A 23745-nucleotide genomic window follows, 5' to 3' on the forward strand; every position below is an offset into this window, starting at 1 on the left:
TTTTTCTTACATGTAATCAAATGAAATCTATTTCGTGAGCTTAATATTTCACTTCATTTGAAATGAAGTACAGTAAGTCTTTCTTAAGAAAGAGGGTATTACTTATTTATACATATATTTAGCAAAATTCTTGATAATTAATTCCAGACTAATGAACCTTTACTTCTATATGATGGATAAGAGTGTCATAAAAATGTAGAGCTAAAGGACATTTAAAGATTAGCTCAACTTTCCAGTTTTATAGGAGGAACCGGAGGCAAGAGAATTGAAAATATTTACTAAAGAGTGGTCACAGTTGATGAGTGACAGACATGGTACTGGACCTTAGCCCACAGTCCCATCCAAGAAACTGTGAATCCGTTAGGGTGTATAGAGAGGGGACAGAAGGGAATCCATCTACACTGTTTTCAGGTGAACATCAGGCCAGGACTCATCTGTCCTGGTTCAAGAATGAACAAATAGAAAAGCCGACACTAGAGAGGACCCACTGAAAAGATCCAGACGTATAAAAGGGAATAAACAAGGCGTGCAAGAAATAGAGGAAAAGCAGGCTTTGGGGAAAAAGTTTCCAAACCTTTTACTCAGTAAACTGAAGTAAATTTCAAACATCACCTTTTTTGTCCGCTCAGAGAAGTTATAGATGCTCTGAAAGTTGAGATGATGGGTCAACAGCTGAGAGAAGAAGGAGCTTGAGCACTTTGTTAAAGAACAAAAGGAAATCATATAATGCCACCGTTTGAAATTAGTGGCACAGTAGAAAGTGAAGGTTTCGGGAAGAGGACAAACTGTGGAGCTCAGAAGGGACAGGGAAGCAGCAGTGGAGACCCCAGACGAGGATGATGGACCAGATTGGAGACCAGAACAAACGGAATAGAAGGAAGCCTCAATTTCCTGACCTGAAGAAGGACCTGAATCTGTAAATTACAGGGGCTCACTATGAAGCACAAAACTAGTAAATTAGCTTAAAATAATATCCAGGGGAAGTGTTTTTTAAATTTTGGGAATAAAGAGAGGATACCATTAGCACCCAGGCAGAAGGAACCTGTAAATCAAAGGAGAAAAAGGAGGCTGGCTCAGCTTGTGCACACATGGGAGCCAGGAGGCAGTTCCGCACAGAGTACATCGAGGTTTGAGGGAAAAGGGTTGTGGCCCAAGACTTTTGTTCTCAGCCGGGTTTTAGTTCACATTTTACAGTAACAGAAATTCATTTCAGTCATGCAAGGGCACACCTTGTGTGTAGCTTTTGCTACAGCCGTGCACCATTTTTTGGGGGAAAAAAACACAAGAAGGTGTGTTCCGGCCACTGAGAGATGGATGAATCGTAATAGAGGAGCATGAATGGCCATGTCAGAGTAGGAAAGGATTGGCGGGGAGAGTGCAACCATTCAAATACGAAATTATCTCTAAATAATTGTTGTGATTATAATTATAAAAGAGAACACCAGTGAGGTGATTATTGAAAGATACAACATTACACCATAATTAACAGAAAAAGCAGGAAGAGAATTTTTGCTCAGACCAGAGATCCTGCATGTGAACACTCTGGACTCTGAAGAGCTCTACGGATGCGAAGGATGAGAGAGTTGAAAGCGGGTCCATGCCCTCCAATATGTCTGGACACGTGTTTCCAGCTAATAAAATGCTGTGCAGGTATACAGTCCACCTGGGACCACTTGTAGGCGGCTCCTCTGGGCACCATCTTTTCCAGCTGCCTGGAGACGTTGGCTTGGCGTCTTCTTTCTGCAGGTGACACATTGCTGGTGGGAATATGAAACGGTGCAGATTCTTTGGAAATCAATCTGGCAGTTCCTCGAAAGATTAAACATCAAGTTACCAGGTGACCTCACAATTCTACACCTATGTATATATCCAAGAGAATTGAAAACATGTCTACACAAAAACTTGTCCATGTATGTTCATGGCAGTGTTATTCATAAATAGCCAAAGAGGAAACAACCCAAATACCTGTTAATTGATGAAGGGATAAACAAATGTAGTGTATCCATATAAGTGGAGTATTATTCAGCTGTAAAAAAAATGAAGTACTGATTCATGCTACAACATGGATGAGCCTTGAAAACATGCTAAGTAAAAAATCCAGACAAAAAAGGCCACACACTGCATGATTCTACGTATATGAAATGTCTGGAAGAAGCAAATCCATATCATGAGGTGAGGAAATGGGAGTGAGTGCTAATGGATACAGGTTTTCTTTTTGAGGCGATGAGAATGTTCTGGAATTAGATAGTGGGGATGTTGCATAACTTAGTGAATATGCTAAAAACTGCTGAGTTCTATATTTTAAAAGGGTGCGTTTTGTGGCATGTAAATTATATCTCAGCTTGAAGAAAACTAGCTCTTTTCCTTATTACTACATGTTAATTGAAGAAAAATAAGAAAATATAGACCAAGAAAAAGAGCAGCCATCGTACTGTTAATACTTGAGATTTATATGTCCAGACTTTGTCTGTGTGTCTGTCTCAAAGTGGGGGTGATAGACCATTTTATTCTTTCTTTCCTGTCGTGAGTGGTGTGTTGCGATCGGCATAGTCCACAAGCATGTTCTGCTTTAGCCTCTTGTTTTAGGGTGCTTATGTTGCAAACAGTATTTTGCTACAAGCAGAAACAATGCACTATTTGGAGTCAGAAGACTGGGGTTCCTGTTCCAACTCACCTTAGGTTTGTGAGCTTGAGAGGGGCACTTAATTTCACTTTCTTCATCTTTAAAATGGATTGAAATACTTTGTGACATTACCCACCAGACTGGAAAATGAGAAAAACAAAAGACCATATCAAGTGCTGGCAAGGATGTGGAGCACCCAGAATTGTCAGACCCTGCCGGTGGCAGTGTTAATTGGTTGAGCCCAATTTAGAAAACTGGCATCATCTACCAAAGCTGCACATACACTTATGACCCCTGCTGGGTCATAAAGTTGTAGGTATCAACCCAACAGAAAGGCAGAGTGTGGGCTGGTGGTAGGAGGTATGGCAATTAAATTTACAAACTCGCCACCGTGCACTTACTTTGGCAGCACTGTACAAACAGCTCGGGAAGGTTTCATAACCTTGGTATATCAGTGTCTCACAGCTGTGTTTGTGTTGACATTTGTGGCAGTGTCTTGTTGAGTGGCATTCACTATTGTTGCATGGTTTTGTGTGCTGTCGTGAGAATGAGCTTGAATTAAGCAACGAGCAAACATTATATTTCTTGTTAAACTTGTCAAGAGTGGAAGTGCAATGAGGGACATGTTAGTCCAAGGTTATGGGGATGATGCCATGAAGAAAATGGCAGTGTACAAATGGGTTAAACATTTTTCTGATGGGAGAGAACGTGTCATTGATGAAGAGGGGTCAGAGCTACCAGTAATGAGCAGAACTGACAAAAACATTGCAAAAATTCATCAAATTGTGCGTCAAAATTGTTGGCTGACTGTGAGAAGCATACAGACCAAATAAGCATTGATAAACAGGAAAATCTTAATTGAAAATCTTGGCATGAGAAAGGTTTGTGCAAAAATAGTCCCTAAAGGAGCTCACCGATGAACAAAAGCTAAGGAGAGGAAGCTTGCCAAGACCTTTTGGAGGCAAGATGATGTTTTGGGCTGTGTTATCACTGGTGATGAAACATGTGTGTACCAATAGGACCCTGAGACAAAGCATCAAAGTGCACAATGGAAGTCAGCCAATTCTCAGTGACCAGAAGTGTTCCGTCAGTCCAAATCAAGAGTCCAAATGATGTTCTTAACCTTTTTCGATATCAGAAAGATTATTCATTATGGATTTTTACCAACTGGACAGTTAACCAAGTTTACTATTTGGAAGTACAGAAAAGACTGTGTGAAAAAGTTAGATGAAAACGACCTGAACTTTTTGCCCACAGTTCATGACTCTTACATCACAACAATGCACCAGTTCGTATAGAACTGTGAGGGAGTTTTTAGCCAGTAAACAAATAACTGTATTGGAACACCCTCCCTACTCACCTGATCTGGCCCCCAGTGACTTCTTTCTTTACCCGAAGAGAAAGGAAATATTGCAAGGAAGACATTTTGATGACATTCGGGACATCAAGGGTAATATGAAGACAGCTCTGATGGCCATTCCAGAAAAAGAGTTCCAATATTGCTTTGAAGGGTGGATTAGGCGCTGGCGTCAGTGCATAGCTTCCCAAGGGGAGTACTTGGAAGGTGACTGTAGGGCTATTCAGCAATGAGATCTGTAGGACGTTTTCTAGGATGAGTTCGTGAACTTAATAGTCAGACCCCGTATGTTCAAGATTGTTTATAGCAGTCCCGTCTGTGAGACGCAAACTGGAGACTCTAGTGTCCATCAGTAGTGAATGGACAGATGCATGTGGCAAACTCCCACAGGGAAGAAAACTGTCACCAGGCATAGGTAATGAACAATAATTCAATGAAAAATTTCACAGACGTAATGTTCCTTCAGACGGAAAAGATTATATACTGTATGATTCCATTCATATAAAGTTTAAATAGACAAGTAATGTATGCTGTTAGAAGTCAGAGTAGTGGCTATCCTTAGGAGGCAGGTAATGATGGGTGGGGGGCTGCAGTGGGTTTCTGGGGACCGGCGGTGTCCTGTCTGTCCATCTGGGTGCTAGTGACATGTGTGTGTTCATTTTGTGAGAATTCTTTGACCTGTGCACTTGTATGCTTTTTTCTGTATATGTTTCACTTCCATAAAAAGCTTGTTTAAAACACTGATAAAAAGGAAGACTATTGCATTGCTCTCACTAAAACTATTAATGAGAATGGAAGTTTTGTTATATTGTTGATGAATAAAATATGTGAACCTTTATTTCATCTTTATCTCTTCCTTTGATCATTTGTACTTGTTTTATAATGTATATAACATGTCGGAACATTAGAATATATATTTAATTTACAAAAATATATATATGCTTGCTTAATTTTTTTTTTCAATTGGTAGTGAAGCATCAAAAATTTTGGTGAGCTGAAGCTCAAGGTCAAAACAGAAGGAGACAGCCGGAGCAGAGGCCTGGCCTTGGGAAGCAGGTGGGCGACCGGGTGAACCTCAAACAGTTTAGCCAGTGCTCTGTGTTGGGTCGATTTCCTTGTTTCTGGAGCATGAAGTGTGGGACAGGGTGGTGGTGAAGCTGGCAAGGAAGGCGGGGGCCGGGCCTCTGAATGACTTGAGTTCCAGGAGCCCCCATGGGGAGGGGCTGAGAGCAAGCTCTGGAAGGTGAGAGGGCAAAAGGAAGGGGGCAAGCAGAAGAGAGGCCAAAGAGGCGAAGGAGATGGGAGGAGGAAAAGAAGGACGAGTCATTCTTAGGGGCTGAGAGATGAGTTTCCGGAAGGAGGGACTGGGGAGCCATGTTAAAAGCTGCCCAGAGGTAGGAGATTCTTAGGTCACAGCCTTAGCAGTTAGGAGGTGACCCAGAGGGAGCAGTGCAGCCCGGGGCTCAGGTCGGGGCTTACTAAGTGGGTGCTGGTGAGGACGTCGCGGGGGGATGATGGGAAGTAGTCTGGAGTTCAAGGGTCGAAGCTCTTTGGATGACTGGGGAGAACTGAAGATGTTCGTAGGCAGAAGGAAGGACCACAAGAGTGGAAGGAACTGAGGTGGCCACAGGGCGCAGGACGGGCCCACGTCGCAGGCTTTTCCTCGGAGGTAGAGGGAGAGGAGCAGAAGAAGAGGCAGAAACATTTAGGGTAAAGGAGGGACCTGAGAGGGCTGAAGTCAGCTTTCCTCAGTGACGGATGTTGTGCGGCTGTGGAGTGAGGTATGGGGGTGTGGAGAGCGGGGTGCTTTGGAGGACAGAAAACGAACAGGTGGGGCCTCTGCAGGCACCTTGTGCAGGATGAGCCTCTCGGCTGCCCCAGCTCTGCCCCCGCTCAGGTCGTGTCAGGCACTCCCTCTCTTGTCACATATTCTCTATTAGTTTCACATACTCTCTTTTGACAGCCACGTGCTCTGGGTGCCCCAGAGTCCCTTCTTGCTGGGTGGTACCTGTGGCCTTTCTGGTGCTTTGGGCCTGCCTGACTGCATTTCCCCGTGGAGTCAGCGCTTATCTGTGACTGCAGGAGACCCTCACCCACTTACCATGGCATGTGTCCATGTCCTGCATGATGGGAAAGGAGAATAGTCACCAGAGGAGTTTCAGTTAATTCCGATGAGTTTAGGACAGGCTTTGCTACCCGGGCGGCTAATGAGGATCAAATATTGACTATGGGAAAAGCGTTTGACATTTCAAAGAACAGGTTGCATTCAGATCTTATAGCACTACAGTTAGTCTGACTTTGCTGAGTTTTGACAAACAAGTCTTACCATATGGAACATTGGTGTAACTCGAATGATCCCCCCTACTTTTCCAGTGGCTACTGTTTGGAAAAGACGTGCTGGGGCGGTTTATCCCAGTGGCCTGGGATTGTGAAGCACGACGTGTACTCCTGGTAAGTCAGTTCACTGACCTGAGTGAAATGCGCCCTCTTGAGCAGAGGGGCGCAGTGTGGGCACCCAAAGGTGCACGCGGGTGCAGGTGAGCCATGTGTGTGAGTCAGAGAAGCCGTGTACCAAGCAGAGCCTGCGGGGCTGAGATGCTGCAGAGCGGCCCTGGGCTCCTCAAGCATCCTCAGTGAACCAGCCACACACGCAGGGGCCTTCCAGGGACTCCTTCTCTCCGGATTACACTCGGGGTTTTCTCCATGGTTCTTGTATCAAGGATTCCTTTCTGTCTGTGCGTCCTCCTTTGTAAAACCTCTTGTTGCTACCCTGTGGTGCTGTCGGTCTTTTGCTCCCATTGATCAGAAGGCAGATGTTCTGTATCTGCTTCCCAACAGCTGGGGTTACTTGGGCAACCTCCTTTCTCTCAACGTCAGGTGCCCGTAATTGTCTTTCCAGTTCAGCTCCCCTCCTCCCTTTCGGCCGTCCCTCCATCAGAAAGGGCCAGCTCATTGCATAGGCTACACTTGGCCATGGAAGGATGGGGTGAAGGAATATGAAGATGAATGAACCGTCATCATTGTCTTCAAGAGACGACAATTTGCTGGTCCATCCCCTGCCACCCTCCTCCCCTCTCCCCTGCAGTTCTTTCTCCCTGAGATTCTGCCTTCTTCTAAGAATGCTTTTCTGCATTTCCCAGCTCACTGAACCCTCCTTCCTTTATACCCTCAGAACACTTGTTTTAACCTCCTCTCATGGCCTGCCCACATTCTGCACTGCGTCCTGCTTTTTTGATGTACCCTGTACCCCTCGCCTTATCTCCTTTTAAGGCAGGGAGGGGTGTATTGCTCACTATTGTGTCCCATGTAGTCTAGTTCCTCTCCACTGTGTGCTTTTGAGTCTGATTAGAACTGGATTCCACGAGAGGGGCTGCAGCTGCCTACTTGCTGCCTATGCCCTGGGGGGCGTGGGGCCTGCCTGATCCTGCGGGTCCCAGGGCATCCGTGCAGAATGGCTCCCAGTCCATGCCGTTGGGAGAGGACTGCTTCTCCTGTCATCACGGGACCGATGGGCAGAGGATCTGCTCCCCACTTCTCAGCAGGAAGATCCCAGTCGGCCCTGCTCATTTCACGGGGGCCCAGACAAAGGCTGTCAGGTCATCCAGGGCCTCAGGCTCGCTGCAGCTGCGGAAGCTCAGGTGCTCTGCCGTGAATGGGGAGATTCGAGCACCTGCATCCTTCAACCGGCAAAGACAAAGGACAACACACTTGCAGGACTTGGCCACAGAAGGGAGGGAAGCCGCGCTTTACACTTGGCGCAGGGGCTCCTTTGAGGCAGGGTTATATTTGAGGGGATGCGTAAGAACTTCAAGTTACAAGGAGAGCACTTCCAAAGGGACAAGTTTGAAGTGTACCAGAGGCTTTCTGGAACTAAAAAAGCATGGCTTCTGAATTGAAAAATCAATAGAAGAACTGAAATTAGTGGTTTGGAAGGTCAAGTAGAAGAAATGCCTCACAACCCAGAACAATAGCAAAAAGACATGGAAATAATTAAAATGCGAGGCACTTGGAGACCTTATCTAGGAGACCTGGCATGGGAGTAATGGGAGTTCCAGAAGGAGAAAAAGGAGTAGATGGAGGAGTAGTAGAACAACAGAAGAACATTTAACTGAATTGAAGAAAGATTTAATTCTTCAGATTAAATGGATTCATTCAGCTCACAGTAACACCAATGCTTCAGACCTGTTTTCTATTTAAGTCCCTAAACTTCAAGAAGGAAGAGAAAAATCTGAAAATTTTGTTGGAAGAAAGAACAGGTTGTTTTCAAATGAAAGAGAATTAGACTCTCTCTCTGGGCAACCCTGGAGCCTGGAAGACAGTGGACTGGTAAAGGGGGGGCTGCGTCCTCTATACACCCAACCAAGATGTCACTCATGGGTCATGGCAAAAGAAAGACGTTTCAAACATATGAGGACACAAAACATACGTTATCTATTAAATGTACCGGAGGAAAATACCCAGTGAAGTTCTCTATCTGAAGGACAGTTAGAGCAGAGCTGTTGAGAAAGGGGAAGTGAAGAGTGCAGGAAACTGAGCAGCAGTGTAACTTTGCATAGAATTTAATGTCAGTGGATATTGTTCCTGTGGGTCGGAATTTTTATTGTGTGTTATTAAGAATTTTTAAAATAGATGAGGAACTCCTGTATGGGAAAGCATACAGGCTGAAAATAAAATTTTAAACCATCTCTGCAAAACCTAAGGCCTTAGGAGAAAGGAAGAGAGTGGGGAAAAAGTATTCCACTTTTAGGATACTTAAATAAACATAGGGCAAATAAAACACAGAGGCATGGTTATTTGTATTACAGAAAGAGAAATAAAGGTTCAATTTTGACTTTTGGGCATCAAAAGGTATATTAGGACTAGATTTTGTTGCATATTGTAGGTTATCCCTGAATAGCAATGGCTTAAACATATAAGGGTCATATCCTCTCATAAAAAAGTAAAGAGGTGGGCAGTCTAGGGTTGGTAAGGTAAAATCAAAGTCATCATGGACCCAGGCTCCTTACGTTTTGCTGCCATCCATAACAGATTGTCTCCTGATTCAGGATGGCTGCCTGAGCTCCAGCCATCACATCTACATTCCAGAAGCCAGAAGGAAATAGCAGGGGAAGAAGGGTGTGTCCTTTTTCCCCCCAGACACTTCTCAAAAAGTCTCACACAGCACTAACATTTACATCTCATTGAGTAGAGCTTAGCCACACTGAGCTGCAAGGGAGCCTCGAGTGTGCTTGGCTAAAAGTAAGAGTTCTTCTGTTAAAGGAAGAAGAAAGAAGTTGGGATGTCTGCCTCAAAAGATAATCACTAGCAGAATGCAAATTTAAACAATAACTTTCTTTTTCACCTTTTTAACTGGCAAAATGTTACAAAGATTGATAAAACCAGTGTTAGCAAGTGAATAAGACGTGGGTACCATGACATTGCGGCTGGGAGTATGAATTGTTCTAACTTTGGTGAACATAATCGGAAAATATTTAATAACTACTAAAATATCCATGTTTGGCAACCCAGCAGCATACTTCCAGGAGTCTGCCATGTAGAAATAAAGCACCATTGCAAAAGCGATACAAAGCTGTATTCTGCACCGCTGTTCGCAGTGGCAAAAAGATGGAAGGCATGGTGTAAGCATCAGTGATGTGTTAGGCAGCTGTTACAAAGGAGCCAGCTCTCTAGATTGACATGAGGGAAGGCCATGGAGTACTGTTAGGTTTAAAAACAAATTGCAGGGTAACACCTCCAGCAGGGCTTGCAAATTGGTGGCCCGTGGTGACAGACAGGAACTGTGTGCTGTGCCAGGCACAGTGCTAAGTGCTTTAAATTCTTCTCTTCTCACATGGAGTTAACAAGATAAGTACTATTGAGTCACCTTTTTGAGAGGAGGAATACGAAGCACAGAGACTAAATAACTTTCTTATGGTCACCCAGCCAATAGACACAGAGCCCAGGATGTGACGAGGGCACCAAAATCTGAACTCTTACCAACTCTCTGCCCTGCCCAAGGATCGCTGTCTGCTCTCCCTCGTGGATGCTGTGTATGGCCAGCGGTTCTTTACAAATGTTCAACATGGAAAGCTCTAAGTGGCGTAGTTAGCCACAGGCCCCAGCTGTCCTTCCACCTGCAGCTTCACTGGGACATGATCTGCCTGGGCCCACAGGCATTTTGAAGGTATGACCTTGGTCTTGGTAGGAATCCCTCTTGGTTATAATTTACGGTGCCTGGCAGGAAGCCTGGGAGGAATACCCTCCTGGCTGCTCGTTACTTTAGGCGGGTGGAAGAGGGTGGGCATTGTGGGAAGGGTGGGTTGAAGGCCTTTTCTTTGTCCACCCTGTTGGGTTTGACTAATAGCAATAGGGATATGTGTCTTCTGCATTTAAACAGTAAGTCCAGTAAAGTATTAGTATAATTTAAAAAGAATTAAATATCAAGAAACAACTTAGCTAAGCACCTTCCTTTCTGTCATTTGTTTCTTTTGAGGTTGTCTTTATAAATGTCACTGTTTAAGCAAGGACATTTGAGTTTCCTTTTTGTAATACAAAGGCTTAGGCTTAGGCTGTTGGTTGTGTTAACATCTATCTTCCCACTTTTGGGCTTGGCATTCTGGACCGAAGAATAGATAGCAGCACCAGTCCTGCTCGAGCAGCAGGGAGGCTCTGCTCCTCAAAACCATAGTCAGGGCTGCTCAGAAAAGGCCTGGGAGCCGTGGACCAGCTCCTGCTGCTACTTGCGTGACCCTTACTGGGTGTCCCAGCTGTGACAGTCCAGGGAGAAGACAAACACATAATTCACCACAAATAGGACGGCTGTGTGGAGCAGTCTGGGTGCTCCAAAAGCCTGTGGAAGAAGGACATAACAGTCAGGGTTACAGCAAGGTTTCCGGAGGAAGTGACATCTAGAGTGAAACTGGAAAGGAGACTTGGAAGGAGCAGGGAGGAGATGTACCAGTCCCTGTTCACACGTGGCTGTGAGAGACAGCAGGGTGGGGTGGCCACTGGGGTTCTCCAGCGACACTTTGGCACCTACCTACCTGTTCAGGTCTGCACATCTCTTCTTCCTTGGCTGGAAGCTACTTCCAAGGGGCCAGATGGGAAGGGGCTGGCAAACGGACTGCATCTCAGAACACGCGCCCCTGAAGGCAGAGCCTGGGGTTCTCAGTGGGTTGGGTGCCTCTAAGCCCCCTTCCTTCCCTCACACCCAGCTTCCCTCCACGACCTTGTCTCCTGACTGACCCTCCTGTGTGAGGGCCATGGCCCTGACCACTTGGGAGTGGATTGGAATGCAAGGGAATAGGGGGAGGAAGCAAATGGAAAGCCTGGACTGGACATGGTCTTCAAATGGGGTGATGCTTGTTGGATGTGTTGAAGGTCAGTCTTTAGGGAATCTGGGAAGGGGTCTGGGCTGGAGGGATTGTTAAATCAAGTCTCGCCCACTTTTAGCTGAAGCCCCTCTTGGGTGGCCAGTTCCACTCGAGCTGAAGCTGAACCTAAGCCCAGTGCTGCCCCTTCCCTCGCGCCTTCTAGCCATTAGCCCCAGGTGTTTGTACCACTTCTCCCTCCTCCCCACCCTCTCCGGTGCTGCAGGGGTGTTCGCATCTGCCAGAGCACCTTCTCTCCTGGAGGTCCTTTTGTGCAATCCTTGAGCCTTTTTTCCTTTTTGGCAGCAGAACCAGGTGGCTGGGGTGTTGATGGGATGGCTTAGGCATCTCAGTCTTGCTCTGCCCCTGCCCCTTGCCATAGCAGGCCGGGGGGTCGTTCGTTCGTTCATTCATTCATTCATTTTTTTTCTTTTTTTGAGAACGCAGCAGACTATGCTGCAAACTGCGGATAAGATGACATTTGAGCACTTACCTGTGCCAGGCGTTGTGATCAACACTTACCCCACAGACGTGCCTCAGTTCAAGAACTTAACACATGAGGGTGCTTGGCCGAGAGCCTGGCCCCCAGCGGTAGCCCTGAGTGCCTGCGGGGCTGTTAGTCAGTGCTCACACGAGGGGGTACAGTGCTATACCCCCACTTTGCAGGGGGGACATTGAAGCTTCCAGGACTCGCCAGCCATCACATGGGTCGGTGGTGGGCGGCAGAGCCAGGACGCAAGCCCAGAATTGTTGGACTTCAAGTCCCGCGTCTCGGGCTGAAGAGGTCGGTGTGACTCGCCGTACAGAGCGGAGCGAGCAGGGAGAGGCCCGGAGAAAACAGCATTTCTGTGTCACAGTGACGAGTGCTATAGCGGGAGGGGCACGACGCAGACGGGGCACCTGCAGGACGGAGGAGGGGGGGCCAGTATTCCAGGCAGAGTCCTGGGTGTGAGCAGTGCTGCTTCCCCGTCACCCATGGGCTCCGCCTCAGTCTCCTCCGGGCTTTGGCGAGGACGCACCCGTTCAGTGGTCTGTGCACATGCTCAGGTAGTGATGAGTCGTTGGAGGGCAGGGAAGTGGCTGTTCACCCCAGACCCCGGGGACCGTGACCCCAGGCCCTCCCGCTGGGGAAGAACCCTCCTCAGCATCGTGTCACCTGACGTCCTGCCACTCTCAATCCCACAGCCTTCTGGGGTGCCTCGAAGCCCCCTTCCTTCCCTCACACCCAGCTTCGCATGCACATGGCCTGGGTTATAGACGTGTGTTGCTCAGCCGTCCCGCTCATTCAGCTGCCCCATAGGACGGCCTGCTCCACTGCAGTTACAGAAGAATGAAGCATCGTTATAAAACTGTGATTGAAAAGCTAAGCTAGATAAACCTCACCATGGCCTTCCATCCCAACACATCAAACTGTTTCTTTCCCATTTCCCTTCCCCTCACTGTCCACGGGACGAGTGGGTTTTGACCCAGCTGCGCATCTTGCTGCTGCTGCTTTTTGCGGTTGGAAATGAGACTGAGCCGTTAGGCAGTGGCCACCAGGTGGCGCTCCAGCACCAGGCGTCCGGCTCCGTCAGAGCTGCTGGTGAGCCAGCCCTGAAGTGCTCGTGCGTGGAGACTCATTGTCTATGGTAATTTTAAAAGCAATTGAAAAGTGTACAAAAAGGAGAAAGTAAAAGTGCTGTACAACGAACGACCTTTAAGAGGCAATGACATAAACAGTTGAATGGATATCCTTCTGTACTTTTATGTGTTCACATGTACAAGTATGCATACGCGCTCCTAAATTTCTAAAACCATGTCCAAAGGTCTCAGGCCTTCTCAGACGCCCCCACCCTCTTTAAAATGGTAACCCCGCGGTCTCCCCACTCTGCCTCTCTCCTTTCTCTGCTTTGCTTTTTTCTCTGTTACCTATCATCAGCTGACACACCGTATATTTTGCTGGACGCTCTATTTATTGTCTGTTTCCCCCACTAGAATGTACTGGGGGACTTGTGGCTTTTCCTTCATGCTCTATGCCCAGCACCTTGATACATACTAGACTTTCAGTAAATGAATGAATGAATGTGACTATGTCCTGAATTTGTAGACATCTTTGTCTGTAAATATCGATCTGCCTCATCCTTTCAAACCACTGCTTACTGTCCCCTTGAGTGGGTGCACTCCAACTGCATGGACTGGAACCCATCAATGTGGGTTTCCAGGGTTTTCTTGCCTTTTTTTTTTTTTTTTTTGTAGATAATATTGCAGTCAGTGAACTTCCTGGAACCTACCCTCTGGTTGCCTGTCTGATGATTTCCTTGCTTGCTCAGAGTCTGAGCTAACTTAGTGCTTTACAAACAACATCTCACGTGATTCTCATACCATACACCTCACACCTGTAAGAGGTGCTGCTCTTAGCTTCTCTTTTTACAGGTGACGAGCCTCAGCCCAAGGCCACATGTCTGCTGTTGAGCCACAGTTCTTTGGATGTGGGTGGGAGGGCTCTTTCTATATTAAGGATATTACTTCATCATTTCTCACGTGACATCACAAACACCCTTTCCCCAGCTTATTGACTGTCTTTCATCTTTTTCATAATGTCTTTTCCTAATCAGAACTTTTAATTTTTAACATAGTTAAATCTGCCAATAGTTTCCTTTGTTTTCAGGCTTTTGTATCACCCTAGAGAGAACTTTTCACTCCAAGATAATAAAAATTTTTTTTTTGTATTTCTCTAGTATTTTTATGGGAATTTTTTCATTAAAATATTTAATCCATCAAAAATTTATTATATATAATATTGGATAAGATTTTAAACAAATCCTCCCTCAAGTGAATACTAAATTGTTTCATTAGCATTTATTGAATTATCCATTCTTCCCGACCATCTGAAATGCCATCGTGATCAGATATGAATTCTCACATTCGCTTGGTCTTGGTTCTGGGCTGTGTTCTGTCCCGCTGATGTGTCCATCTCTTCCATGCAGCGTCCTGGCAGGACACGTCCCATCTCATTATACTTTTTTTTAAAAAACTTCTTAGCTATTTTTGCCTATTCTTCCAGATGAAATTTTAAATTTGTTGAATTCCAGAATGAGTCCCCTTAGAATTTAGAATGAGCTTATATTTTATATATAGGTCAGTTGGGGAGAATTGATGTCTTTACAATTTTATCTCCTTATCAAGAGAAGTGAATCAACTCTCTTTTGACTTTTAAACCCTTTTATTTTTTGTCTTTTAATTTGCTTCAAATGATTTTTTTACATTTCTTTTAAAGTTTATTTCTAGATAGTTTTTCTTTTCACTAGTAGACTCTAGTGCCATTACATTTTCTAGCCGGTTATTGTTTGGGGAGAGGAAATAGTTGATTTTATGGCCGGATGTCTAACACTCATAGCTTCCTCCTCAATCCAATTCCATTTGCTTCAAATCTTCTAGGAATTCTTCATTTCTGGTCTGTTGATGTCATCCTTGCTTATATTCAACACTGAAGATTTCTCATTCTTATTTTTTATTTCTGTGGTCATTTCAACAAGATTTGAAGAGGGAAAGGCAAAATGTGTGGACCTAGTTCATCGTCTTGAAACCAAAATCTTTCTATAGTTTGATATCAAAATATCATTTCCTCGGTGCACTTTTGGTGGCTCCAGTTCACCCTTCATCCCTGCAGTATTCTCCGCCGAATGTGGAACAATACTTGAAGACAACTCGGTGCTAGGGGGACGTTTCCCTTAAGTGTCACTCAGCCTCACCGGGCATGGCCTTTTCCTAACAGGCTTTCCGGGCTGCCGCTCAGACTGTTTTCACACCCCTGCTCCGGCCACACCTTGCCCAGCCCACCTTACTCCCTGGAGACACCCATCCTCCTGTTTGGTGGGACATGCTAGGCTGTGCTTAATGAGGCAAGAAGGTCCAAAAATGTGGGTGTCTTGTTCCGCCAACCTTCTCCTCACCTCAAGGTTTCTGAAGCATCTGATCAGAGAAGGAACAGCAGCAAAGGAGAATTAAAGCACCTGTATTATGAGCCAGGCCTCTCTGGTCAGAGCTGGTTGAAGCAAGTGATAGGCTCATAGCACGAGGGGGCCTCCTACACCCCTAAGCTTGATCTGTGCCTTGGGCCCTTACCTTCCTCTGGCCAGCAGCAGTGTCCAGGAATGTGCAGGCGAGGTGGGCACATTTAGGGGTGCATGTGGGAGTCAGAGAAAGCCGAGCCCAAGCAGGGCCCTGTTCGCCTCACGGATCTCACAGCAGCAGTGGGGAGAGCACAAGTGGGCCTTGAACAGGTGTGTGACCTTTGGGCAACCAGTGATGCTCCTAATGGATGTGGCCCAATCGTTACGTCAGACCAGTTAAGTCCTCTGCCCTTGGCAGGGACTCAGAAGGATGGAGGAGTCTCCATCGTTTGTCCCCCAGACACTACAAGGTCAGCCTTTGGCCCACATGTCACGGGTGGGAAATGCCTGAACCTCAGTAACCCGGAGCTGCAACTCACATGATGGTTCGCTTGGGAAATGGCGAGCCGCTGGTTTTAGGCCTGGTTGTTGGGATTGTGTGTGTCAGGGGGTGGGGTGTGAGGGTGTAGAATCCCTTTAAATTTCTTTAAACTTTTTATTCTGAAATAATTTTAGACTTTTAGAAAAGTTGCAAAATAATACAGAACATTCACATATACTCTTCACCCAGGTTCCCTATGAACAGCTTACATAACCATAGTACAGTGATCCAATTAGCACAGGTAAATACCATGAGCTAAACTGGCGACCCATTTCAGATGTCGCCAGTGTCCTGCTAATGTTTTCGTCCTGTTCCCGGATTCAGTGCAGGATCTCTGCCTGCATTTACTTGTTGATGAGTTTCCTCCCGTCTGTGACAGTGCCCCAGCCTGTCCGGGTCCCGTCAGATCCTCATGGGATGATACGTGTGGTCTGGTTCTGTGCTTCTGCTTCACATACCTGCAGAGTAAGAGTCTCACCCGAGAGAGCTCACCGAGCCAGGCTGGCTGTTAGGTGCCAGGCTGGCTGGCACCCCTGTGGAAAGCAGGTTCTCCCGCCTCCCTCGGGCTGCCCTCCTCCGGGGTGGCCTGAGTGGTGGCCACCCTTCTCCTTTGTCCAGGGCGGGGGGCTGCTAACACAGTCCTACCCTGGCCCCCTGCTCCGAGACTTGCTTTGTCACATGTCCTCTCCCTCTTGCCTTTTTAATATTTTGCCCTCCACTAACTCCTTAGTCTGAGCCTGAGAAGGTGCTCAGACTGCCCAGAAAACACCAGCCTCCATCTCCTGCCTGCATGTCTTGCCTTCCCTTTTCTGCCCCACCTGGCACTGGGGGAACCGAGAATGTCTCTCCCTTTGCAGGTTGGCCTTTCCCTGGCACGGCGCTGAGGGCATTCTTGCCAGCTTGTCCCGGGCTGTCCTCAGCTCCGGCCTCAGTGGTTCTACATTATTTCCTGCCCTTGCCGGAGCTCTTTCTCCTCTTCCACCACCCGGGTCTGTATAATGAGGTCGCTGCCCGAGGCATACGTCATTCTCTTATCATCCAGGGTATTTTTCTCCCTTGCTTCTGGAGGAAGATCCAGGATGCAGCCTGTTTTTCTGCAGATGGGATGCTCTACATACAGGAAAATTCACCCTTTTTAGTGTGAATCTTGTGAAGTTTTGGTTTATGTTTTAAAAGGCTCACTCTGTGTGTGTCAAGAGTAAACCGTGAGGAGGCAGGGGAGAGCCGGGAGGCTGCTGATGGTGGCGCGGGGTGGCAACAGCCAGCCGCTCTTCTGCTTCCAGAGGACACTGCCTGCTTCGGCACAGACCACACGCTCCCCAGACTTTCAGGTGAAGCAGGGGACTGACTGAGGGGCTGTGCAGAGTCGGGGACAGCAAGTGGGACAGCGTGTCCTTGGTCTGTTTCCCAGGATCCTTGATTCAAAAAGGGAAGCTTCACTACCCAGGCTTCCAGAATGGACGGGCACCCACCAGGATGGCCAGGGCTGTTGTGGGTGTCTGGCACGTCCTGGGTAGATTACCCTCATTTCTTCACTTTCCCTTTTTACCCCCATTTCCCAAAGCTCCCTTCAAGCCCTCCCCTAGACCTCCCATTTTCCTAATGGAAAAAAATCTGCCTCGCCTTCTGACGGAAGAATCAGGTCTTACGTACCAACTAGTGGCTGCAGGTGAGGATCTCTCTCCTCCATCTATTTCCACAGCTTTGTTTTGGAAGGAAAGCACCTCTGGTTTCAAGCGTAGTTATTTATGCACGCAGAGGGGCTGAGGAAGCTCTAGCCAGCCTCTTCAGAGAGGGTTTAAAATAAAACTATTCTGCCAACCAGAGGATTCGTTTTCTTTTGAGAACCCTCTCCCGGTTTTAAGAGAAATGCATAGTCTTCATTCATGTTCCTCCCTCTGCCTTAACTTCACATTGGTTTCTGGCGTCTTGTGCTAAGACTCACCTCAGGGAGGGTGAAGGAGGTGGTGTAGTCACCGCTGTCATTCACGGGGGCACTGGCCAGCCGCTTGTGATGGACCTCATCCTGTGACTCCCTGCCACGCTGTGAGGGAGGTACCGCGATTCTCCCCATTATACAGATGAGGAAGGTGAGGCTTGGCCAGGGCCAGCAACATGCCAGGGGCACAAAGGAAGTGATAGTTGAGAATTCAGTCCTGATTTATCTGTTTGCTAAGTCGCGGAGGAGCCGCAGAGGCTGCACTGTAGCTGCCTTACTCTGAGCTTTACCAGGCCTGCGATCGCGGGTCGTGCTCCTCGGCGGAGCAGGGTGTTGAGCTACAGGCTGATGTGAGGCGTCCCCAAGCCCTGCTGTGCTCGGGGCGCCGTCCATAGGCCAAAGAGTAGGTGCTATAAATACATCTCACCGTTTTCCCAGTGGCTGTAGATATTGCTGTGACTTTTAAACCACAAATTCACTTCAAAATTTGGTGATTTATCATAGCTTTTGTTATTAAGGGTATTCTCTTAATCAGCAGGTGTCAAAAATAGAACTAAATTATTTTTAGTGTTGAAAAGGAAGGTCTCTAAAATGCGTTTTCATGTATTTATGTTTGTGTATCTCCTCATATCGATATGCGGACGTGCGCATAAACGGTGCCTCACGTCAGGTGCACCGTGGAACCTCGGGCCTGGGACCAAGGGCTGTGCAGAGGAGACTTTCCTTTTTTGTTTTGTTTCTTTTTACTCACTGTCTATCATTTTCACATGTACGTGTATTACTTTTACATGACAAGTTCAGGACTGGAAAGGTGAGGCCCCCAGGCCGGACTTGAGGTTTCCGAGGACGAGATGGGCCTGTTCCTCTGCCTCCACGGCTGCAGCACAGTGTGCGGCGGCGGGATGGAGAGGTGGGGAGGGGGCGCTGGGTCACTGCCTGTCATGAGACCCCGTGGATTGCTGCCTGAGTGTGCCTGCCCTGCTTCAGCTCCATAAATGCAGGTGCTTCCTTTTCCCAAGAAGATACTGTCTTCCTGGCCCTGTTCTCCAGGTTTGCTCAGGGTCCCAAGTTTTACCCTTTTTTCCTGGTGTCTGCAGACCCTCGGTCTCTAACGCCAGCTCTCCCTCCCAGCGCGCTGCTTCCCTCCATGTGGACACTGCGGCCTCCGCAGCCATCCAGTCCCCCACACCCCCCTGCTCGTTACCTCCCCCTCCCTCAGCGAGAGGTGAGATGTTGGATGGGGAGCATCTGGCAGGGGTCTTGAGGAGTGGGTGAGGGTGGCAGTGAGCCGTGCAGCTAGTGACGGCACTGTGCTTACGTGGGCAGGCCTCTTTGAAAGCCGCCAGACACTGCTGCTTGCCAGGAAAAGAGGTTTGGCCAGTGCCAGAGGGTCAGGAGGTGCAGAGATAACACCGCGCCAGCCCGCGGAGCGGGGCCTCCCTTGAGCGACTGGCAGGTAGTCCAGCCCAAGAGTGATGGTTACCCTGAGGGTACCTTTGGCGACACTGTGTAGATCTGACAGCCTGTGTCTGTGCTTGTGTGTGTGTGTGTGTGTGCGCACTTATTGTTCCTGGAGTGGACCTAAAATTGGTGGAGGGGTTGTAGGCAGAAACCCTCTTTGTTTTCCTGTCTGTCTTTGTCATAATGTCTGTTCAAGACCCAGGAAGGTGAAACAAGCTTTGACCACGTCTGCTGAGAGCCTGTCCCCCACGTTGAGGAAGCAGGCTCTGAAATGGGGCTCGGAGTCCATTTTTATACTTGCCTGAAACATTTGGGAGAGATCACTCTCTTATAATTGAACATTCCTGGATGTGTGTATTTTCTTTGAAACTTAGGAAAAAGTAGTTATTCTGCCTTTTCAACGGTGGTCAGCACCAGACTGTCTGATGTTATTTTCTTGGTTTCCTGAACTTGAAACACTGAAGCAGAATACTGAGTTTGGATGGGAACCAACTTTGCATATGGGTTTTCCTTCCCCTGGTCAGGAGCCCGCACACAGCAGACCAGATTCTGTCATACAGAAACGAGACGTGGGATTGTTCTGTGGTTCTCACACAACGGCCACGTTCCTGCGAAGTTACATCATGAGAATCGCTTTTTCTTCTGCAGTGTTTTGGTTTTCAGGGAGACATTAGCAGCATGAGATTGTGTGTGTGTGTGTGTGTGTGTGTGTGTGTGTGTGTGTGTGTGTGTGTTGAGAGAAGCAAGCAGAGGGGGAAAGGTAGGGTTTTGGTGCGTACAGATAATTATGGCCAAACTAAAACGTATGGTGCTCTTTAGGCCAGGCTGCCTCCCCGTGTGGCAGAGGGCACAGTCAATGCAGATGGGTCAATGTTTCCTCATCTGTAAAATGGTTTTTTAAATGCTTATAAATGCTTATAATTTAAATGCTTATAAATTTTGGCTAGAGCCAAAACAAAATGTCTAATAGATTGTCAGGATGACAGTAGTGATCAGACTGCACGTAAGCTTCTTGAAGCCCCGAGGGCTGGCACAGCGGTGCAGGGCTTGAGAAGAGTCTCACCAAGTTTGCTGGACAGATGAGGGAGTGGCCAGGAGGCAACGTGCTGGTGCTGTGGCTGCAGTGTTAGGGCCACCTGTTAAAACAAACTCCATGCCTGCCTCGTGCTGCTGTGTCCCCTGAAATTTAGCATTTCTCTCAGTCACTCGTGCCTGGGTAGTCAGGAGTGACACGGGGCTAGGGACAAATGAGAAGGGAAACCGCTCCCTTATGCTCCTGGCACACTGGCATCTCGGGTGGCCTTTGATGTCTTCGCGCTTCTGCACATGTTCAGACGGCACCCCTGTTCTCTGCCCGCCCTTTCTTTGGAACACTCCCACTCATCCTCTAAGACCTAGTTCAATGGCTCTTCTCAGTGATGTCGTCTTTGACCCCCAAGGTGAACCTATGATCTGTTACAGCACATGTCCTGTGAGTATCCACTTACTGGGTTTTCTCCCCCACTACCCTGCAGGACCCTGAAGGGCAGGGCTGTGTCATCTTCCACTCTCCAGAACTGCTGCTCCACCAGCAGTCTCAGTGGATGGGTGTTGAGGGAATGAATGAATGAGCTGCTGAGCAGCATGTCGCTGGTAGGCCACCATCTACCCAGTCGTAACAGCCCCAGATTTAGAAGTCATCCCTATTTACCTCTCCCTCGCATCAGCAAGTCTTGTCTGTTTCCCTACCTGGCCCCCTGCCAAATGCATCCATCTGCTCTGTGGCCAGCAGTCCAGGCCATTGCTGTCTCATGCCCCCCTGATTTCACTGCTCCTGGCTTGGGTTCTCCAATCTAGTTCTCCACACAGTAGCCACACGATCGTCAGAAACAGATCAGATCATGTCACTACTCGGCTCAGAAGTCTCTAGTGACTCCACACAAAACCCAACTCCCCACCATGGCCTGCAGGGCCCTTTGTACTCGGGCCCCAGCCTATCTGTCCACTGCCTCCCTCTGCCTCAGCGCCCGCCCGACCACCGGCCTCCGTCACAGAGCTTCTAAGCTCATCTGCGTCTCAGGGCCTTTGCACTTGCCGTGCCCTCAGCGAAGAACATCGCCCTGGTTACTATGGCCGACTCCTTCCTTCCTCAGGTTGCTGCTCAAATGTCCTGTCTTCAGCTAGTCCTTCCTGACCATCCTGGCAAATACTGTTGTCCGCCCTGTTTTATTTCTTCAGGACAGTTTTCATTATCTGAAGTTATCTTCTTTGTTCACGTGTATTTTCTGACTCCTGCCTGGAATATAAATTCTGTGGGGAGAGGGCCTGCTCATTTCGTGTCCTCAAGTGCCTGGAACAGGGTTCTTGACCGTGCGTCTCTGAGTTTGCATGGGAGAAAAATGACATCTTTATTTTCACAAACTTCTAACTGAAATTTAGCATTTCTCTCAGTTACTCATGTAGACAATGAATCACAGTAATATTAACAGTACCGTGTACTTTGTCACAGAAATCACAGGAATTTTCATATCACATAATAACTGGACATCTCAGAATGTCTATACTCATAACTACTTTGAAATTATTAGATATTAGATCTAATAATTATTAGTTATTAGATCTGCCAATAGATCTGGTTATTGAATGCAATAATAAATATGCATATTCCCTCACATGAAGAAATACATGTATTACTACATTACAAATTGTTTTTGAAATAATTTAATGACTGTAGTTTAATATAATTGGTTGCCTGAGTAATCCTGTGTAATTGATTTCCTGTGTAATTTTATTTTCTGCATTTAGAAACATTGCCGTGAGAAGGGGCCCAGATGCTTCACCAGACTGCCAGACGGGTCCAGGGCACAACAGCAGTTAGGAACTCCTTGCTAGAATCGTGCCTACGTGATGCAGGAGTTCAGTGAATGAGTGGACGAGTGAGTGATGAGTGGAGAAATGAATGATGGTGTGTATCTTTCCCTGCTCAGATGAGCCCCTGTGTTTTCAGGGTCAGGTTTCTGGTGGCTTGGCATGAGCTTGGAACTTACGAAATAGCCTTGGTCAAGGTCTTTTGGAAATCTTAACTACCTGACACTGAAAAAAAGAGGCATTTGTTCCAGAGCCCTGGACGTGGGAACCAGGCCCACTGCTCTCCTTTTCTTTCAGACATAGCTGTCTCTTTAGCTTGCTCTGTGCGTCTGCTTCCTCCCCACTCTGACCAGACGGTCCCTGCACTGGGCGGGAGTTGGCCAGCCTCCACTCCCAAGGGTGCCTGTGCCTCAGTTAGGCTGACCAGCAGACTGGTGTTTCAGGGTCCTGAGTTCCAGGAGAATCATGGCCACTTTGGTCCAATCAGTCTGGCCTGGGAGGCTCGGCCCCCATCTTTAGGGAAGGGGTTCTCAGCGAGGGGCCTGGGCCAGGCTGACCCACTCGATGGGAGTCTGGTGTCTGAGGAGGAGTTGGGGCTTGGCCAGGCCTCAGGGACTGAAGGTGGATGGGTGGGGGTTTTTCTGGGCCCTGGAAAGGATGTTCCATTCTGCTTGGTTCTGTGTTTTTCTTAGAATGTGAAATATCACTTGTATGAGAACCACTGCCCATAAATTAGGCTGTTTTTGTCAGTGGCGAGACGTGCAGGAGTCAGATCGGAAAGAAGCGCTCTGTCTGTCTAGCTTAGGCTGCCCATAGGAAGCATAACGGGTGTACAGATAGCCCAGATCAGGCTGACACTTGATTCTTTTCCATCTGCCTCCAGACCATCTTTCCCAGTGACCTGAGGGCTTCACCTTGCTCTCTGGGATTGGTTTTCTCATGGGCACCCCAGATCCAGCATGTCCCCAGTTAAATTCAGATTTCCCTACACAATCTCTGTTTCTTTCCTTGGTGGACACGCCATCCTTCTGGGTACCTCAAACTAGAAGCCACTCATCCTCAGCTTCTTCTCCCTGACCCCTGTCTGTCTCTTTGTCTGTCTCCTCTCTGAATTCGCTGCTGCAACCTTAGCTCAGAGGACCCCGTCCTCTCTTGCTTGGATAATTGTTGGCTTCCATACTGGTACCATCCCGTCTCCCTCTCCTCCCCCGTTACATCACCCCTACTCTCCTGGTCACTTTCCTGCTAGCAGGCTGGTGTGGCTACAGTTCTGTGATGTTTAGTGATGTGACAAATTCTCTATTAGAGTTGTGTACACACTGGCATGAGAGCCAGTGGTTTTGCTTTGGTTGATTCAGGCACGATAACCAGACAAAGTGGCATTCGAGCAGGGTCTTGAATGATGGGATCGGGGGACAGCATGAGCAAAGGCACCAAAGCCGAGTTACATACCCTCTCGATGCCTTAAATTCCTCACGTGTGATGTGGGTCTTACAGTGGGACCTGCCTGAGGACCGCTGTGAGCGTTACATGAGTTAAGGTGTGTGAGGCACACGGCATGTGATGAGCACAAGTGTGAGCTCTTGTCCACATTGTTACTGATGAAACAGACGGCCTGGTGTGCAGGGAAACAGTAGTGTGTCTTCTTCATCTGCCTTCATGGTAAAACAAAGGTCATGAGCTCTGGTCCCTGTGA

At 47.6% G+C, this 23745-nt stretch overlaps 1 protein-coding gene across 7 annotated transcripts in view; it reads left to right on the top strand.

Moving 5' to 3' along the window:
• Nucleotides 1–23745, top strand: part of RALGPS1 (Ral GEF with PH domain and SH3 binding motif 1) — a 246640-nt gene that overhangs the window by 14308 nt on the left and 208587 nt on the right. The window lies entirely within an intron of this gene.

This window comes from Rhinolophus hipposideros, assembly GCF_964194185.1.
Source record: "Rhinolophus hipposideros genome assembly, chromosome: 11".
Taxonomy (NCBI): Eukaryota; Metazoa; Chordata; class Mammalia; order Chiroptera; family Rhinolophidae; genus Rhinolophus; species Rhinolophus hipposideros.